Source organism: Humulus lupulus, chromosome 7 (assembly GCF_963169125.1).
Source record: "Humulus lupulus chromosome 7, drHumLupu1.1, whole genome shotgun sequence".
In the NCBI taxonomy this organism is placed as follows: domain Eukaryota; kingdom Viridiplantae; phylum Streptophyta; class Magnoliopsida; order Rosales; family Cannabaceae; genus Humulus; species Humulus lupulus.
The window spans coordinates 63,927,523-63,947,157 of record NC_084799.1 but is presented as its reverse complement, the minus strand read 5'-3'; the positions used below and the strand labels follow the sequence as shown (position 1 = coordinate 63,947,157).

The 19,635-nt window shown below is 37.4% G+C and overlaps 1 long non-coding RNA gene across 1 annotated transcript; it reads right to left on the bottom strand.

Annotated features, from left to right (window-relative positions):
* Nucleotides 1-18,933: 18,933 nt before the first annotated feature.
* Nucleotides 18,934-19,404, bottom strand: LOC133789677 (uncharacterized). The gene is made up of 3 exons (XR_009873660.1): nt 19,327-19,404; nt 19,142-19,245; nt 18,934-19,055 (listed from the first exon to the last, which is right to left on the bottom strand). It is a non-coding gene; the product is annotated as an uncharacterized LOC133789677 (long non-coding RNA).
* Nucleotides 19,405-19,635: the final 231 nt, after the last annotated feature.

Sequence of the window (19,635 nt, the reverse complement as noted above, 5' to 3'; positions counted from 1 at the left end):
CACGGCTCTATTTGAAAGTGAAATTAATAAAACATTTTAGTTTGATACATTTAAATTTACGATAACTTTATTTATATATACATGTTATAGTCGGTTGATTATTATATTTGTCTTCGTGATCTTAATTTGTTGTGATATGTTAAATGTTCAAATTAAATATGCCATTATTCATGATGCACATTCATATTATATATTAGTAATTATATAGGGGAAAAGGTATGACAATTTTTGGACTCATTCAAATTTATTAAGGGTCTGATTGGTTCGCGATTAGAAAACTATATTTTTGAAAAGTGAGATTCTGAAATGAAAATCTGAATTTAGTGACTGAAAACATGTTTATGAAAATGTGATTGGTTCAATATCAGTAAACTGTTTTTGAGTTTTAAAAAACTGAATCTGTGATTCGGATTAAATTTGAAAATATAACAAAAACTGAATACGTGATTGGTTTAGCTGAAAGTAAAATTTAATTATATTGATAAATTAAAATTTAATAATAATGCATTAATTAAATTCATAACAATATTGCATTGTCATTAACTTTGATTTTTTTTATAAATTAAAGTTATATTTTTTTAGGGCATGATTGATTAGTGATTTAAAAATTGTATTTTGAAAAAGTATGATTTTGAAAAAAGAATCTAGATTTAGTGTCTGAAAATATGTTTATGAAAATGTGATTGAATGTATTGCCTGTTAACTATTTTTTAGTTTTATAAAATTGAATAATTTTTTGGTAGAAAATCTAAAAATTGAATATGTAATATATATTTTTTATTTTGGTATAATAATAATTGAAGTGAAAATATTATTTTTATTTATTTGTTGTAATTTTTATTTGATCAATGAATTTTTTTAGCAAATATATTGTAAATCAGAATTAAATTATTTATATGATTTTATAATTAATTATTTTACTAAATTTATATAGATAAAACTTTTAAAAAGTAGATTGACTTGTAATAAGGACAAAAGAAAAAAATCAAGATTGTAAGAAAAATAAAAGAAAATTAGCAAGAAAAAACATATATTTTTAAAAAGTAAAAATATATTGAAAACATGAAATTTTCGTTTTCAAAATTCTTCATTAGAATTGAAGTTATTTTTGGAATTAGTTTCCAAAAATGTTTAACCAATCAAGTTTTATTTGTAGGTCTCATAATTTTTAATTTTTGAAAACATAAAATCACATTTAAATCCTATACCAATCATATCCTTAATTATTAGACTGTCTTGCTTATATTTACTTATGTTAGAATGTTAGTTACTTATGTTAGAATGTTAGGAGTGAGTTTAGAAGAAAATGCGATGTATATATGATAAGAAGTATATTGTTGAATTTCAAAATGAGTGAGGTAAGCTATATTCTTATGTAGTGTTAAATGTAAGTATATTCTATAAAAAAAACAACTTTTATATATATACACACGTCTACAGTAGACCACTTTGTAATTAAAAAGAGAAAAAAGGAGGCAAATATGAAAGTTTTGCAATTTGCCTAGGGAATGTAGTCATTCTCTCAACTTCATTTGAATCTAACAAAATTTTAAATTATAGTTGTTTTCTATTCAAGTAATTGTTAATCTAGTCCATAACCAGCAAGCAGATCTAGATCGATCGAGAATTGCATCGATATATGTATAAGAATTTTCATATATTTATACATAGTTAACATGTATATGATAAACAATATATACATATATATTATATATGCATGTCCGTAGAGGGGTGTTATATACGAGTGCCTTGTTAATTTAAATTGTTAGAAGGGTGTTATTGTCTTTGACCTCAAAGTGAATTAATATTTTTTTCTAACTTGCATTAATGATGAGACATGTGAATTCGGACAGAGTAGGAAGCTTCTTATGCCATGCATAAATAAAGAAGTATAACCCTGAAAATGCTTTATAGTTTGACAACTATATTTAAAAGAGGGTTGGTGTTTGACAATTTTAGTGATTTAAAATCACGTGACAAGGATGGAGTGTTAGTAATATTATCTAGTACTTATTAAATTCAAATATATTTAAACGTGTGAGATCTGATATTTAATTGTATCAATAATAATGTATTACTTTTTTGTATGATATTGGAAACCTGGTTACTTCTTAACAATTCTCTATTTAAAGAAAAAAAGCATTTATCCTTGAAAAACCATCAACATGATCACCACCTGGCGGTTTTGTACATTCGAAATATGTTGTTAATTTACTGTTGGACTGCCACATTTTCATATATATATATATATATATAATTAAGTTTGTCCAGGGATAACGTGCGATATAAAGAGAAATCATAAATATAACATATTATTATAAGATTAGCTAGCTGATTATTAATTGATCGAGCTCATTAACAACTTGTGTAAAACAATTAATACTGATGAATTATTAATTAATTGGTAGTAGCCTGATCTAGTTTTGTCTGGAAATGTTTCAATATGTACATAAATATGTCAATTCAGTTAGGAGAATAATAATGCATAATGGTCGAACTGTGAGTCTGAGTGAGATTTGGCGGTTTGCGGTAGTCTTAGGTGAAATATTGATTTATTTTAGGGGAAAACCGAAAACACGTAACCGCATAACAAAACCCAACAAATCTTACACAGGAAGAGGCAAACACAATAAGTTGCACGACATGGAATACTATCTTCCAACAGAATGATAATGATGTTGCATTAGTAGTTACAGGCTTAAATAAAATACACAAACACCCAGAGTTTATAAATTCTTGACAATTACGTTTATATCACCATAGCAGTTGAACATTTTGTAAGACTTTTATTTTGAGTTTATATTAATATTTTAATTGTTTTATTAGAATATGGATTCTTGGATAGTTCTTTCGGGTTTTTTCATCCGTATACAAGTTTTAAAATAATATTACACATCTAATCAGAATAATAATTAGCAGATATATCCATTTAATTAGTTAAATATTAAAATATATTTCTTCCTTAAATTAATAAAAGATGTTACTAATTAAATATTTAATTAATTTAAAATGCTAAAACTGAAGCAAATTAAAATTATGTAAAACAAAAAAGTTATTAAATTTATATTTTGATTTTTTATTTTTGTCTGCCAATTTCAATTGATCTATCAGTTTAGTCCTTGTAAGGAATTAGTTCGATATAAATTAATTTATGCAATTTTGTACTTTTTTTGACACTGTTTTCTTTCTAAATAATATTTATCAATTTTTTTTGGTATTATTTTTTTTAGGATAAATTACAATCTTTACGGTAATATTAAAAAAATATCATTTTTTACGGTAAACTAAAATAATTACACATTTACGGTAAATCTTGTTCTTGCTTGCCATATAACACATCTCTTCCCCTCAAAATTCATTTGTTGTCAAGACTAATCCTCAAACTAATATATTTGTAATGCCCTGGATAGCCAAGATCGTTACACTGTGTGTTTATAAATGTGCAAGACTTGCTAATCAAGTCATTTAGCTCGAAACGTGTTACTGGTACTATAGTTGAACTAGGGTTAAAAGATTTTGGTCTCAAAAACTTCATTTCTTATAAACAAACATTTTCCTTACACAGGATCCAAAAAGTAGTAAAGTTAAAAGAACGCCTACAAAATTTTAGGATTGAAATATAGTTATTAGCCACTCTAAGGCAAAACAGAAAATTAAGCTTTTCTCGTCCTGTATCACTCCTCGGCCGTGGCGGTCGATCAGCTGACTATGTACATTTAGCCTCGAAGCTCTCCATCTCAGGACTGGTCCAACTTGCCCTTGCCTTTACCTGCACCACATAGCACCCGTGAGCCAAGGCCCAACAAGCAAACACAATGACAGAGCATAATCATTAAGCAAACAACCAAAAAACTCATACAGTATAAACATGTACTCAACAGTCCAAATATTCATGTTATTCAAGCATTCAGCATATCAAATACATCATTTCATATCAATAATCAATTCACATATGATAACCAGGGTTAGCGCCCTTAGGCCGCACCCTCTATTTATCCCACTAACTCCGGCCCGCTTAAACTGAGCTCAGTGAATATTAAGTTGTCCTCAGCTACTAGTGGCTGAGCCGCGCCCTGTGCGCAAGTATTATTTACGGCACCCTTAGGTCGTTTATCACATGTCCCATGGCATAATACCATCTATGACATCATACAGATATAGGGAGCTCTTAGTCCCACAAATACATAGCCGGGTGCAGTTTTCTTACCTTTAGATTTCGCTAGCTTTGTTCAATTTGATCCTCAAGCACGATCCCGTCTGAGCCCTAGCGTACACCTAGTCACAGCCATAGATCAGAACCATCACCAAACCTCAAATCCAAAACCTAGCCTCGGGACCAATCCCGAGCCCTGGGGAAGTCCTAATTCTACTAAACGGGGTGGTGGAATCAAACCCCGAACCCCCAGGCAAAAACCCTTAAAAATAACCCAAAAATCCCTTTATGGGAACAGGGTAGCACTACAACGCCCTAAGGAGAGCGCTATAGCGCTACAAGCAGAGCCAAAAGGCTCTGGAACTTCAGGGCCTAGCGTTGTAGCGCCTAGTGACTAGCGCTAGTCACAACACAGCCCAGCACATAATTTTCTCCTTCGAATTTTTCCGAGTCAAACCTTTCCAAAACTCAACCCAACCTCAACCAAACTTCAAAATAAGCCTCCCAACATCCTCAACTCACCCCATAAGTCCTAATCACAAGAAATTCAATCACATGCACCCCAAAACACAAAATTCACCATGGCTGAACCTAGAGCTCAAAACTCAACAGAAATCAACTGAAGTCACAAAGTTTAAACCAGAGTTTCTTACCTTTGATGGATGAGCTCAACCTAGGTTATCATTCACACTTGCTTAGCCTTCACCTTCTCAAAGCTTCAGCCTCAATTCCCTAAAATTCCCACCAAAACTCAGCTCAAAACCCATATTAATACTAAGAACCAGAAACTGAGTAACAACCTCAAGACCTTACCTCAAATGATGAGTAACCTCTGCCAATTCCTCTAGACAAATCAAGGATCCTAACCTCAAGCTCCTGTCCAAACTCCCTCTGGGTTTTAGCTCCAAGAGACCTCAAGAATTGGTGTTGAGAAGCCTAAACCGAGAGAGAGAAAAGAGTCTCCCACTTTTCCTTCTTTCCTTTTTCCTTCTACTTTTCTTTTCTTTCTTCAGACTTCCTTCACATTCTAGACATTCCACTAAGGCATAAAGCATATTTAACTCTTATCCCTTATAAGCCAAATGACCATGTTACCCTCCCATAATTCCTAAGCCTTTAAATCAATCCTAGGGGCATTTTGGTCATTTGTTCCCAATTCCCGCTAATTCCCCAAGTGTCTCTAGTATTTTCCACTCACTTCCCGATGCCTAAATAATCATCAATTATATTCCTCAATATCAAAATAGACCCCAATATATTCTCTAAATTCCCTGAAATACCCCTAGGCTCATCCCGAGCCGAGTATAAATCCCCGCCGTGACTTTTTTGCTGAACCGCTCACTAGAATTGCCTCGAGTCACAGACTACAAATATATCCATATAATAATGTGGTCTCAAGAATTTATTACAGTTATTCACATTTATGCCCTCAATGGGCTAAAATTATGAATATGCCATTCTAACCTAATCAGGGCCTACATGCATACTAATACACATTGTCATGCGTCACAGACATTCAAATAATCATATAACATACTTTTAATTATTAAATCACATATAATCCAATTGTGCCCTCCCGGCATACTAATCAAGGCCCTTAAGCTCTGTTAGCAAATTTGGGTCGTTACAATTTTATTTATATGTAAATAGATGTCTGTATATATTTATATAATACTTATAATTAAATAATTTTTGTTTGCTGACTCGTCACTTATAAACTGCAAAATGAATATATATATATATATATATTTATACATATATGATAATATCTCACTCTTCTCTTTCCATTCTCTACACTTCTGTTTTTTTCTTTTGTCTTTTTCTCTTCAGTAATTTTACTTCATCCATACTTTTTGTATGTTAATAATAGTAATTATAAATTAATTTATTTTACTTATAAATATTTAAAATGAATATAATTATTAATATTAAATAAATATTTATGCTTACATAAATTATTATATATTTAAAAAATATAATTTTCTTTATTAGTAGTTACAATTTAAAAAAAAATATATGATACTTGTTTAATGCAATTTAACATTTTTGTATATATTAGTTACAAAAGTAAAATTATATCTTTTAGTTACAAACGTAGTATTATATATCTTTGTTACAAATATGTTAACTAAATTCACAACTTACTTTTATAAATATTAAAATTAGTTTTGTAAACCTTTGTTACAAAAAAAAAAAAAGCAAATAATTATTCTATAAATGTTGTAAAACTTTGTTATATATTTATAAATGTTGTTAACAAAAATATTTTTTTACGAATCTCAAACACATGTTTACGAATCTGTAATAATTGTTAACAAAAAAATTGTATTTTACTGCCACTTCGTATTTACACTTTTGCCCCTCCATATTTTTTATAAAAATTCCATATTTTTGTAGGCTACCGTATTTTTCATATATTTTTTTAATGTTAATGTATTTTTGTGAATTTCTTTTTTTTTTAAATATTAATACCAATAATGTTGATAATTTAATGTTTTGTTGCATAGATTTTTTTACCAATTAGTTACAAATTTAGAACAAAGTATTCAGTTGTGTTGTACCCCAAATTATATGAGCTGAATTACTCAGTACGGAGTACAACTGGCAGACATACGTATGAAGAAAGTGTGCAGATAGAACATCTAGCTAACTCTGGAGTGAGTAGCTCGAGTCAAACTTGACAGGTTACAGTGACCAGATAGTCTCCAGATCGCCTCTTGTGCAAACAACTTAGTTCGAGATGCGAGAGAACCAGATCACCTTCGTGAAATTCTGAGTGTGACCCATATCCATTCAGAGTAGTTCTTCGATAACCTACTCGAAGGAAGTGTTCATCTCACAGAAGTCTGATCATGACGCACAGTGAAGGGTCCCAAAATACTCGGAGATTTCTTATATACTCATTAATGCTCATATATTATTTTGTATTTATTACCCGATATTGGGGGCATAGAATCAATAGGCATTAATGTATTTATGTAAATGCGATGTTACCCAAAAATGTATGTTACCATATTTATGCACGGTTACCCAAAACTGTCTAGGCAGAATTCTCTATAAATACAGGGGAGAATGGACAGAAAGGGAGATCATCATCTTGTATACTGAAACTTTGGTGAAATTGTGACAAAATATCTCACGGTGAGAACAAAACAGATCAATAAGAGTGACTCGTGGACTAGGTGGATTTTAACCACTGAACCATGTAAAAATGTGTGAGTGCTCTTGATACTTTCTATTTGTCCAATTACGGTTTAGCAAAAGCCTAATATCTCTATTTTCAAATTCCTTAATCCACTGTTGGCGAAAAACCACGTCAACAGATTGGTGCTTTCATTGAGAGAATATTATGCTTAATTCCCCACGCAAGTTTCACCTAATAGTCACCATGGTGGTCGGCCGATCTATGCGTGAAAATGAGACGGAGCCACCTGATGATCAGGAGGCTCACCGTGTGGCCATCCCCACTGGAGAAGGCTCATCTGCACAATGTCCTAGAAAACAACATGTGGACCAATACGATGCTGGGAGCTCAGCCTCACGTCCACCAAATCCCCATCCTAGGTATTGACAACCATCGAGATGGAAAATGTCCAGTTAAGGAACCATCTTGCCACGACTAACAAGCAGGTTGAGGAGATCTTGGCTCGATTACTCCCTCCTGCAATCGATGTTAACATCAGAAGGAGGAAAAGTTGGTCCCATAGGTCCCACATGAATAATCGTCCCAATCTTAGTCGCTATGTCAGAACTGCAACTCCGAGATCCATACCTTCTGAGCGGATTCAGCGAAATACTCAACCTGCTAATTGTAGCGTCCTAAATTTGCTAATAAGTCTTAAGACCTTGATTAGCATGTCGGGAGGGCAATAATTGATTTAATTATGTTAATATGTGAATTTAATGACTATGTGATTATAAGTGCATGTTTAGGTGAATTAAATATGCATGTGGGCCCCATCTGGTTATTAGGGGCGTATTTGTAATTTTAGCCCGTTGAGGGCATAACTGTGATATTTTTGTGTATTGTGATTGATACCATGAGTGAGTGGTGATATATTTGCACGGTCCTAGGGAGCAGTTTCGCTAAATAGTCACAACGGGGTCGAACACCCGGCTCAGGAGGAGCCTAAGGGTATTTTGGGAACACAGTTGGTGTTCAGGATTTACCGGGTAACGTGTAGTAATTAACAATTATTTGGACATGTCGAGATTGAATGGGGATTTATAGGAATACTCAAGGACTTAGCGGGATGTGGCATATGACGAAATTGCCCTTGGTGGAACTTGAGGATTTAGATAGGCTTAAAGGGGTATTTTGGGTATTTTAGGGATAAACATGGCTTAGGCAGCTGAGTGGCTTGAGAAAATACCAGAGTTAAGTAAAAGACAAAACAAAAAACCTCAGCTCTAAGTCTCTCACTCTACCTCTCGGCTTACTCTTTCTCTCTCTCTCTCTCTCTCTTTGATGCTTGGAGACTTTTGAAGAAACTTGAGGATCCTAGGTTGAAGAATTGTGGAGTCATACTTGTTGTGCTTAAAGGAAACAATTCAAGGGAGGAGATACCACATAGGTAAGGGTTAAATCTATCTTGTTTTCACTTAATTCTGCTGTGAATTGAAGATTGCATGAAAGTTAAACTCTAAGTTTGATTTTGAGTGTTTATGAGTGTATGGAGTTGTTTATGGATTTGTTGTGATGTTTAGGTTATGTGAATAAGGATTCTAGGCTTAATTTTGAGTTTGGCTGGTGTTTGGGGTAAGAATTATGGGTTTAGGTTCGGGTAAGACATGAGAAATTGGCTAGTTTCTGGGACTCGCATCGCGGCCCTGTTCATCAGGCATCGCGACCCGTGTGTGCAAAAGACTTGGGGAGGCCTGAGATTGCCCAGGTGCTGCGACGCAAGGCCTAGCATGCCGCGGCCTGCATCCTACAGCAGGGAGGGATTTGCCCTCTGTCTAGTAGTGGGACGTGACCCTCAAGAGCATGTCACAACCCTAAATGGAAAGAAAGGAAAAAAATAGGTTTTTAGCTCGGGAACTTGAATGTTGCTCAGGAAGGATCCTACTACCCAGATTAGTAGAATCCAAGTTCCTGGAAGCTAGATTAATATTAAAAAGTTATTTATTGGTTTAGAACTTGATGGATGGTTATTATAGATGCGTTGTGACTAGGTTTTCAATGAGGCTCGGGTTAGAGGACTGTGCTCGAGATCGCGACATTTAGATAGCTCGGGAGATAGGTAAGAAAACTGTTGTACCTGTAGAGCAGGGCGTGGCCCCATTGTTTGTATTGCAGGGCGCGACCTTAATGTTTATGTTTAATATGCGTTTAAATATCTATGAATATTATGTATGTTTATGAATGAACGGAAATGCCGAGAACAACGAAGGCTGAGAACAGCGAGGGCTGGGAACGGTGAAGGTCGAGAACGGCAAGGGGCTGGAATCGGTTTGAGCACGCTGAGTGCAGGACACTAGGGCAAGACCTTTTTAGGGTGCTGTATCCATCCGCTCAGTGAAGACCATGAGCCCAGGACCTGGTAAAGTGCCTGGGACGACATTGGCCGGTATGTGTTTAGGTCGTTGGCTGTTTTGTTGTATAATATAGATTGTTAGTCTCCCCCTCCTCCGATAATCCAAGAGTTAGAGGCTATACCCAGTCTGGTTCATAAACCAGAGTCGATCATAATAGTTTCCTCATCTAGTTTGGAGGGTAGGATTCCTATTCTATTATTTGCTTTGTGTTATCCTGAGTAATCATTTCTTGGATCTAACTCTTCTGCTCGCCATTTTTATATGACTCTTCTATTCGCCCTTTTGCAGACGAAGATATGGACTTGAAGAGCGCCTTCAAATCTAGTGGGGCTGGAACTGGACCCATCGTCAAGAAGGCGAGAGTATCAAAGAAAAGCACCTCCAAAGCCGGAGCTGCCACTAGATCCCCGTCAAAGGATAAAGGTGCTAATTCCACCCATAAACTGCAACAGCAAAACCAACTGCTAGATCAGGTAACTACAATTACCATTCGTGAGGCTCCTCCTCCTCATCCTTGCAAATCTGCTTCGATTCCTCAAATTATTCAGGGCAAGGGCCAGTCTGCTCAGCTTCTAGTCAAGCCGCTCGAGGTTGCAAGGATCCCGGAAGCACTTCGTGGACCCCTTCAGGACATGGCGAATCACATGGTGGGTCATGCCAACCAAGTAAACATCAAGGACTTGAGGGCCATAGAGGAGCATTCCCCAGGGGATGTCTTGGAGTCAGCCTTGGGAATGAGTCTGACTATGAGTTATCCTTTTTCTCGCTACATTCCTTTTTTTTGCAATCTAATCCTGCTATGTATTTTTATTTTGTAGTCTTTCTTAGCTCAAATTTGCGACATAGCCTGGATCCGAGCTCAAAGAGATGAGGCCAGTGCCACTCTGGAAACATCCCAAGACAATGAGCGAATCTCCAAGGAACAAATCATCAAAATGAGCCAGCGTCGAAACCAACTGCAGGTCGAGGTTGACAGTCTCAACAAGAAACTTGAGGAAGTCTATGTGCTAAAAAAGAAATTGTCCAAGGTCAAAGAGAAAGCTAAGCAGGATACCAAGAAGGCAAAGCAGGACATTATCGAGGCAATGAACGCCCTGGAGGAGATGTTATACTAGTGTTGGGCATACAACCAGGAAGGAGATTTATCATTTCTGGATGCAGAGCTTTGGGGGTGTTACCTCACCAAGTTCCAGAGCTGACTCTCGCAAGAGCCCTCCAAGACCATGGAGGCGTCTGGAGTTATTGAAGAGGGCGATGATGAGGTGACATCACAAGGGCAAGTTACCGGAGCTCAGTGATGTTTAAGGCACCCTCATCCTCGTTTGCTCGCCTAATATCATTATTGTAACTCCCTATTACTCAAGGACCGCTACATTGTATATTTTAAATAGTGTTAGGCTCGCTAAACAAGTCATTTGGCCATAAATGTGTACTAAACGTGATTAACAATTAGGGTTAAAATTTTCAGTAAAAAAGAATAGTCATTTCGTTAAAACGTTAAGTTGTATATGGGATCCCATAATAGAAGTTTATAAAGTTGTTTACAGTTATAAAAAGGGTAATTATGACTCAAAAGTTACAACCCGCTGACCTAAGCGGCAAAAATAAGGTTTAACCCTAGTTCCTCTGAGAAACCTTGGCCGTGATGGTTAAGCGACCGCATATGTACACGTTGCCACCTAAGCTCTCCAACTCATGGCTGGTCCAGCTTTCCTTTCCACTTACCTGCACCACATAGCATTCGTGAGCCAAGGCCCAGCAAACTTAAACATGCTCATAAGCAGTGAATAACATGTTACCAAACCATACAAAGCATGCCTAGCAGTAATTACCCTACTCATGCATGCGTACCATTCATATAAATGACTACATCGTCATATGAGGCCATTTGACCTAGATAAATGATCAATGAATCATACCAGGGCCCATTTCCAAAAATACATAATAAATGAATCATACTGGGGCTCAGCGCCCTAGGATGTAGAACTAATAAGTCACCCCAGGGCATGTTGCCCTATTCTTTGTGTAACCAGCCTTGGAGCTAGCCCTAGCATACTTGGCACTTAGTTTTACACGACCATTGGGTTGGACAATCGTATGATGGGCTCTTGATTAGGTTAACCATATCGACTAGCGCTCAGCGCGCTATTGTCGTCCTTGACTTATAAGTCAATGCTTTTCGACCAGTGCTCACCGCTATTGCCGTTCTTGACTCATAAGTCAAGCCTTTCTCAATCAGATAGTGTAGACTGGCATATATCATATACCAAGTATATAGATACAGAGCATTGAACATGCTTAATAAAAAATCACATGCATAATCATAATAAAGCAAATTTACAAGGGTCCAAGCCCCAATCAAATCTATATTCAACAATCAGGCCAAGCCCTAATCATGTACATCACGTATTAGGCACAGTTTTCTTACCTTAGGTCCGAGTGTAAAGTAACATAAGAACGACCCTCGAGCAAGATCCTGATTCAGAGCCCCTAATGATAACCTTGTCACAACCAAGTATAGAATCCTGTCAATAACGAGTAAATACAGGCTTCTGGATTGAGTCCTAGCCTTCGGGATGTCGAATCCTACTAAACTGAGTAGTAGGATTGATCCCGAGCCCTTAGGTTGTAGTTCCCACGCTCAAAACCTTCCCAATGCCCAAAAATCCCTTAAGTATCATGGCCCCAAGCATTTGAGCCATGACCCACCAAAGTCAGAGGCCCAGCCTCTCCTTTCATTGAACATGGGTCGCAACATAGCATAACAAGCATCACAGTGAATGTAACGCCCCATGTCACTATGGTTGCTTCCTAGAATGACAACTAGCCCTACAAACCAACATGAGTCTTTCCAGTGTGCTTTGTCCTCACTCACACGTTTCCTAAGAAAACTTCCCAGGACGTCACCCATCATGAGACTACTCCAGGTCAAGCACGCTTAACTTTGGAGTTCTCAAGTGATGGGCTACCAAAAAGAAGATGCATCTTGTTGGCATAAGTAGAACCCATCAATCCATTTAAGCCATCTTCAACTGTGTAGTCCCATACCTACACAGTCTTAGAATCATCAAACTTGACCATCCCCAGGCGATGTGGGATTGCACAGCTTTTACCGGGTCTTTCCCCCTGCAGATCACGAGATTCTAACTGTCACCCCCCTTAGGGGTCCAATGTCCCCTTGGCCACACTTCCAGTTGGGTCAAGGCACTGATACCATTTGTAACACCCCACGTCACTATGGCTGCTTCCTAGAATGACTACTGGCCCTGTAAACCAACATGAGTCTTTCCAGCGTGCTTTGTCCTCAGTCGCATGCTTTCTGGGAAAACTTCCCAAGAGGTCACCCATCATGAGACTACTCTAGGTCAAACACACTTAACTTTGGTGTTCTCAAGTGATGGGCTACCGAAAAGAAGATTCATCTTGTTGGCATAGGTAGTACCCATAAATCAATTTAAGCCATCTTCAACTGTGTAGTGCCATACCTACACAGTCTTAGAATCATCATAATTAACCTTCCCAAGGCGATGTGGGATTGTACAACTTTTACCCGGTCTTTCCCCTTGAAAATCATGAGATTCTGAAAGTCATAATCACCCCCTCTTAGGGGTCCGACGTCCCCGTCAGCCACACTTTTCGGCTGGGTCCAAGTTTTGATACCATTTGTAATGCCCCACGTCACTATGGCTACTTCCTGGAATGAAAAATGGCCTTGTAAACCAACACAAGTCTTTCTAGCATGTTTTGTCCTCACTCGCACACTTCCTGGGAAAAACTTCCCAGTAGGTCACCCATCTTGAGACTACTCCAACCTTGCTTGAATCCTTGCCCTAAAACTCGAGTTTCCTTCGAAAACACTAACGAACATCAAGTGAGAGAACGAGGGAGAGAAAAAAAGTGTTTGAACGTATTTTTGTTTATGACAGGTTACTTAGGGCTCAAGTAACCTTAAATAAAACCCAAGGTTTGGGGTACCAAAAACGTCCCCGAGGGTAAAATGGTCAAAATCCCCAGAATTCCGTCCTGGTCTCACTAACTCCAAATATATCCTCGATTATTCATTCCCATTACCCAATATTATGTAATGTACTAAATACCCAAAATACCCCTTGACTCACCCTGAGTCATGTATTGATCCTGTTGTGACATTCCCGCTAACTTACTCCCTAGAATCGCCTCGTGCCGAGTAAGCCAAATATATCCACATAATAATGTGGTCCCACACATATATCACATATATGCAAAATATACCCATAACAGACCAAATTACGAAAATTGCCCTTCTAATAAGAAACAGACCTACAAGCATATTTAATATACCTAAACATGCATATCAAGTCATACTATAATATAACTCACATAATCATACAATGATAAACATAATTATCACATAAATACATAGTTTTCCATAGTTTTCCATCCTAGCCCCCTAATCAACGCCCTAAGACTTATTAGGTAATTTGGAATGTTACAACTATCTACTCCTTATAGGAATTTTGTCCTCGAAATTTTACCTAAACAACTTGGGATACTGATTTTGCATGTCTAACTCCAGCTCTCAGGTCGCTTCCTCAACCTGGTTGTTCCTCCATAATACCTTAACCAAAGGTATAGTTTTGTTCCTCGGGACTTTGTCATTCTTGTCTAGTATCTGGACTGGTTGTTCTTCATAGGCGAGATTTGCCCGAAGCTCCAGATCCTCGCAACTTAATACATGAGTCGCGTTTGATACATATTTCCTAAGGGATGAAATCTGAAATACATTGTGTACGCCCGACATTGCCGGAGGTAAGGAAAATATATAGGCCACCTGACCAAACCTCTCCAGGATCTCAAATGGTCCTACGAATCTGGGCTCAGCTTGCTCTTCTTCCCAAATCTCCTCACCCCTTTCCATGGCGAGACTCTAAGGAAGACATAGTCTCTTACTTGGAACTCCACGTTCCTACATTTTGGATCAGCATAACTTTTCTGGTTGCTTTGAGAAGGGAGCATCCGAGCTATGATCTTCTCAATAGCCTTATTGGTCCTCTGAACTGCCTCAGGACCCAAGTATTTCTTTTATCTTGTCTCATCCCAATGAATGGGCGACCTACATTTCCTACCATACAACATCTCATAAGGAGCCAGCCCAATGGTCGACTGATAGAAGTTATTGTAGGAAAACTCTATCAAAGGCAAATACTTACTATAGGATCCTTCAAAGTCCAGCACACATGCCTATAGCATATCCTCTAATATTTGTATCATCCTCTCAGATTGCCATCTTTATGATAATGATAGGCAGTATTGAACTTCAACTGTGTACCCATGGCCTTCTGCAAACTTCCCCAAAACTTGGAAGTAAAAGTGGGGTCCCAATCAGACACAATCGATCTAAAAGCACCATGAAGGCGCACTATCTATCTCACATAGAGATATGTGTACTATTCAACTGTATATGTCATCCTCACCCGTATGAAGTGAGATGATTTGGTGTATCGATCCATAATAACCCACACTGAATCATATTGACCCATCGTCTTGGGTAACCCAACCACAAAATCCATTACGATATTCTCCCATTTCCACTCTGAGATGTCCAGAGGCTGTAATAACCCTGCTAGTCTCTATTGCTCATCCTTGAACTCTTGACATGTCAAGCTCTTAGCCACATAGTCTGTCACATCTCTCTTCATCCCATGCCAACAATATAGCGACCTCACATCCTGATACATCTTTGTGGTGCCTAGATGGAAAGAGTAAGGGATGGTATGAGATTCATCCAGAATCTCCTGTTTTATAACAGTGTCCATCGGAACACAGATCCAACCATTGTACCTCAGGACGCCTATATCTGACACTGTACAATCCATGGACACTCCAGCTAGGACGTCCCCTCTGATCTTTGTCAATTGTGGATCACCGAACCGGCCTTCCTTTATACTCTCCAACAGTGTAGACTGTAGCGTGATGTTGGGCAACTGGCCAATCGTCAACTCTATTCCAGCTCTATCCATATCTTCTGCCAACTCCCTACATATCTGTCTCGCACTGTATAACTGTTCCAGACCCTTCTGACTTAAGTTATCTTCCACCACGTTGGCCTTCCCTGGGTGATACAGGATTTCACAATCGTAATCCTTCACCAACTCCAGCCAACGCCTCTGTCTCATGTTCAAGTTTTTCTGGGTAAAGAAGTACTTCAGGCTCTTATGGTTAGTGTATATCTCACACTTCTCCCCATAAAGGTAATGCCTCCATACCTTTAATGCAAAGACAACTACTGCCAACTCCAAATCATGAGTGGGGTATCTCTGTTCAAACTCTTTCAACTGACGTGATGCATAGGAAATCACATTCCCTAAATGCATAAGAACACAACCCAAACCCTGTTGTGAGGCATCACAGTACACCACAAAATTCTCTTGATCTGTTGGGAGACTCAGAATTGGAGTTGTATTTAGTTGTTGCATCAGTTTCTGGAAGCCGTTCTCACACTTATCTGACCATGCAAACTTCTGATTCTTGAGTGTCAGTTCAGTCAATGGATTAGCAATCGTTGAGAACCGTTCCACAAAACGCCTGTAGTAACCTGCCAATCCAAGGAAGCTCCTGATCTCTGAGGCATTCCTTTGCCTTGGACAATCTCTGACTGCCTCAATCTTGCTTGGATCTACCTTGATCCCATCCCTAATGACGATATGACCAAGGAAAGTCACCTGAGTTAACTAGAACTCACATTCTTGAACTTTGCAAACAGCCTATGTTCCCTCAATCTCTGTAGTACCAATGTGAGATGCTCCTCATGTTCTGACTCTGATTAAAAATAAACCAGAATATCATCGATAAAGACTATCACAAACCGATCCAGATAATCTTTGAACACCATGTTCATCAGATCCATAAAAGCAGCTGGGGCATTAGTCAACCCAAATGACATGACTAAAAGCTCATAATGCCCATATTTGATATGAAAGGAAGTCTTCGGTATATCTCCCTCATTGATCCTCAACTGATGATAACTAGGTCTAAGATCTGTCTTTGAGAATACCATCTTACCCTACAACTGATAAAAAAGGTCATCTATCCTGGGCAAAGGATACTTGTTCTTAATTGTTAACTTGTTCAGTTCCTTGTAGTCAATGGACATCCTTAGAGAACCGTCCCTCCTTTTTCACAAATAGTACTGGTGCACCCCATTATGAGAAAATAGGTCTAATAAAACCCAAGTCTAACAACTCTTACAGTTGTACCTTTAGTTCTTTTAATTCTGTTGGGGCAATTTTGGACAGTGCCCTAGACACTGGCTCTGTCCCTGGTGCCAGTTCAATAATAAATTCTATCTCTCTGTGTGGCGGCAACCCTGACGAATCCTCTGGAAACACATCCAGAAACTAACTGACTAATCTAGTCTCCTCTGGTCCCACTGGCATGACCTGAGTGGTTTCCACCACACTGGCTAAGAATCCTATGCAACCATCTTGCAATATATCTCTAGCCCTCAATACAGATATCAAAGGGACACGGGGTTCATGCACAATGCCAAAAAATACAAAGGGATCTTCTCCCTCAGGCTCAAAGGTTACCATTTTCCTTTCGAAATCTATGGTTTCCCCATACTTCACTAGCTAGTCCATATCCAAAATCATGTCAAAGTCTATCATAACCAACTCTATCAAATCAACTAACAATTCCCTGCCCTTTTCTGTCGCTAGAAATGATTTTGACCCATCTCCTGGATACTACTAACCTAGTGGAAAATAAGGTCTCGAACCCCACTGCATAATAATCAAATGGTCTACACAGTTTATCAATAATTCTACTAGCAACAAAGGAATGTGTAGCACCAGAATCAATCAAAATAGTATAAGGGGTTCCAGCACTAAAAAGCTGACCTGTGACAGCCTCAGCTTCTACCTGTGTCAACGCGAACACTCGAGCTGGGGTGAAGCTGTCCACCTTTCTTGGTTCTTCCTTTCTTGCCTTCGGGTAAACTTTCTTTAAGTGTCTCATTATCCCGCATAAAAAGCAGGCATTTTCCCGACACTCCCCTAAATGGTGCCTCTTACATCTGGTGCACTCTGGAAAAGTCCTCCAGCATTCATTGTCTCCCTGGCGGTTTATCTTAATACCACGTGATCTCGTGTCAGGGCTTGGAGTTGGAAAGACATCTAGAGCCTTCCTTTTCTAATCATTGGGGCCTCCGCCCCTACCTTAACTAATAAATGGAGATCCCGCCCTCCTAGTGTCTTTTCTGGTCGCGTTCTCGCACCAGATTTTGTTCTCTATGCTCTTAGCTGTGATCTCCTTCTCAACAACTTGTGCATAAGTAGTCACTCCTGGCATAGTACTGATATGAACATCCCAGGCTATCATAGGTTGTAGCCCCTAGAAAAATCTCTCCCTTCTGATAATTAGTGCACACCAGTTCCCCGACAAACTTTTCCAATTTGTCAAACTTTAAGGCATAATTGGTCACTGACATGTTGCTCTGAAGTAACTTGCTGAACTCTTCAGCTTTTGCAGCCCTAATGGCATCATTGTAATACATTTCATTAAATGGAGTCCTAAACTCTTCTTTCACTACTACAAAAAAGGCTTTTCTCTGCGGTTTTTTTACTCAATACACTGCGATTTTCGAGAGTATTGAAAAGCGCAGTGTATTCGACCACAGAGAAAAGTGTTACGCAAACCGCGGAGAAAAGCTACACTTTTCTCTGCGGTTGTAGTAAGCCAACCGCGGAGAAAAGAGAGCTTTCTCTATGGTTGTAATAAGCAAACCGCGGAGAAAAGAGCTTCTTATTAAAAAAAAAAAAAATCAATTTCGGTTGATAACCCAGCAATTTTAATAAAATAAATTAATTTTCAATTTTAATTATACATAATTATTTTCAATAGTATAACTAATTTGTTAAATTGTTATATATACATTTCATATCTAATACAAAATAATTGGCTAGTAATGAATCAAAGACTTTAATCATTCTAACCAATATAAGTTAGCACTTTAATCTTACATACATACAAAAATTTAGATTTCATAAACAAATGGCATTAATCTAGCTAACCAATCACTTTGTAGTGGTAGTAGATCCTCTTTGACATTGAATTGCTTTTTGTCAAACCACTGCAAAATTGAAAAGTTAATATAGATTAGATAATTAAATACTATATCTAGTTTTTCTTAAGCAAAAAAGAGTTTAAAATATAACATACTTTCTTCTTGATAACTTCTGCAGGATTCGGTGCATTTACAAGATCATAAATGTATCTTAGTACATAATAACCACATTCATGACTTTCAGGTTGTTTTGGACAAGAACCTCTCACCAATTTTGTAAATGTGCCGATGTATTCATTTTCCAAACATTGTGCGTATGCTCTACAAAAATTAAAATTAATTAAATACATATTATGCTCTCAACTTTTAAAAAGTAATAATGCATACATTACAATTGAAGAACTTACTTTCCCATAACCTCCGTAATTATTGGTGGAGATTTATGATTTTTAAAGGATCCAAAATTATGGTCATCCCCCGCATCATCACGAGCACCAACATCCAATGTCGACTAAAATAATAATAAAATATGATTATTATAAAATTAAAATTCAACCATAGTAGTGATAATGTTTAAGTAGTTTGTTCTTACTCAACAATCCAAGGAATGAAATATATTTGACCTCGTCTATCCATAGTCATCATCCATTTGGCTATAAGATCCACCGTATAATTTTTACTTTCATCATTGCCAATAGAAAGATGTTCGGTGTCAAAAAATTTATATAATTGTCGTGAATTTGGGTGCATGCTTTCCCAAATGCATCTGTAGCATATCCAAAATTAATATAATCAATCATTCATATTACATTTTCAATTAATAAATTAATATCGTAAAAAAAAAATTGGGCAGAGTTTCCTCTGTTTCTATAGCATATCCAAAATTATTAGAACCTATAAA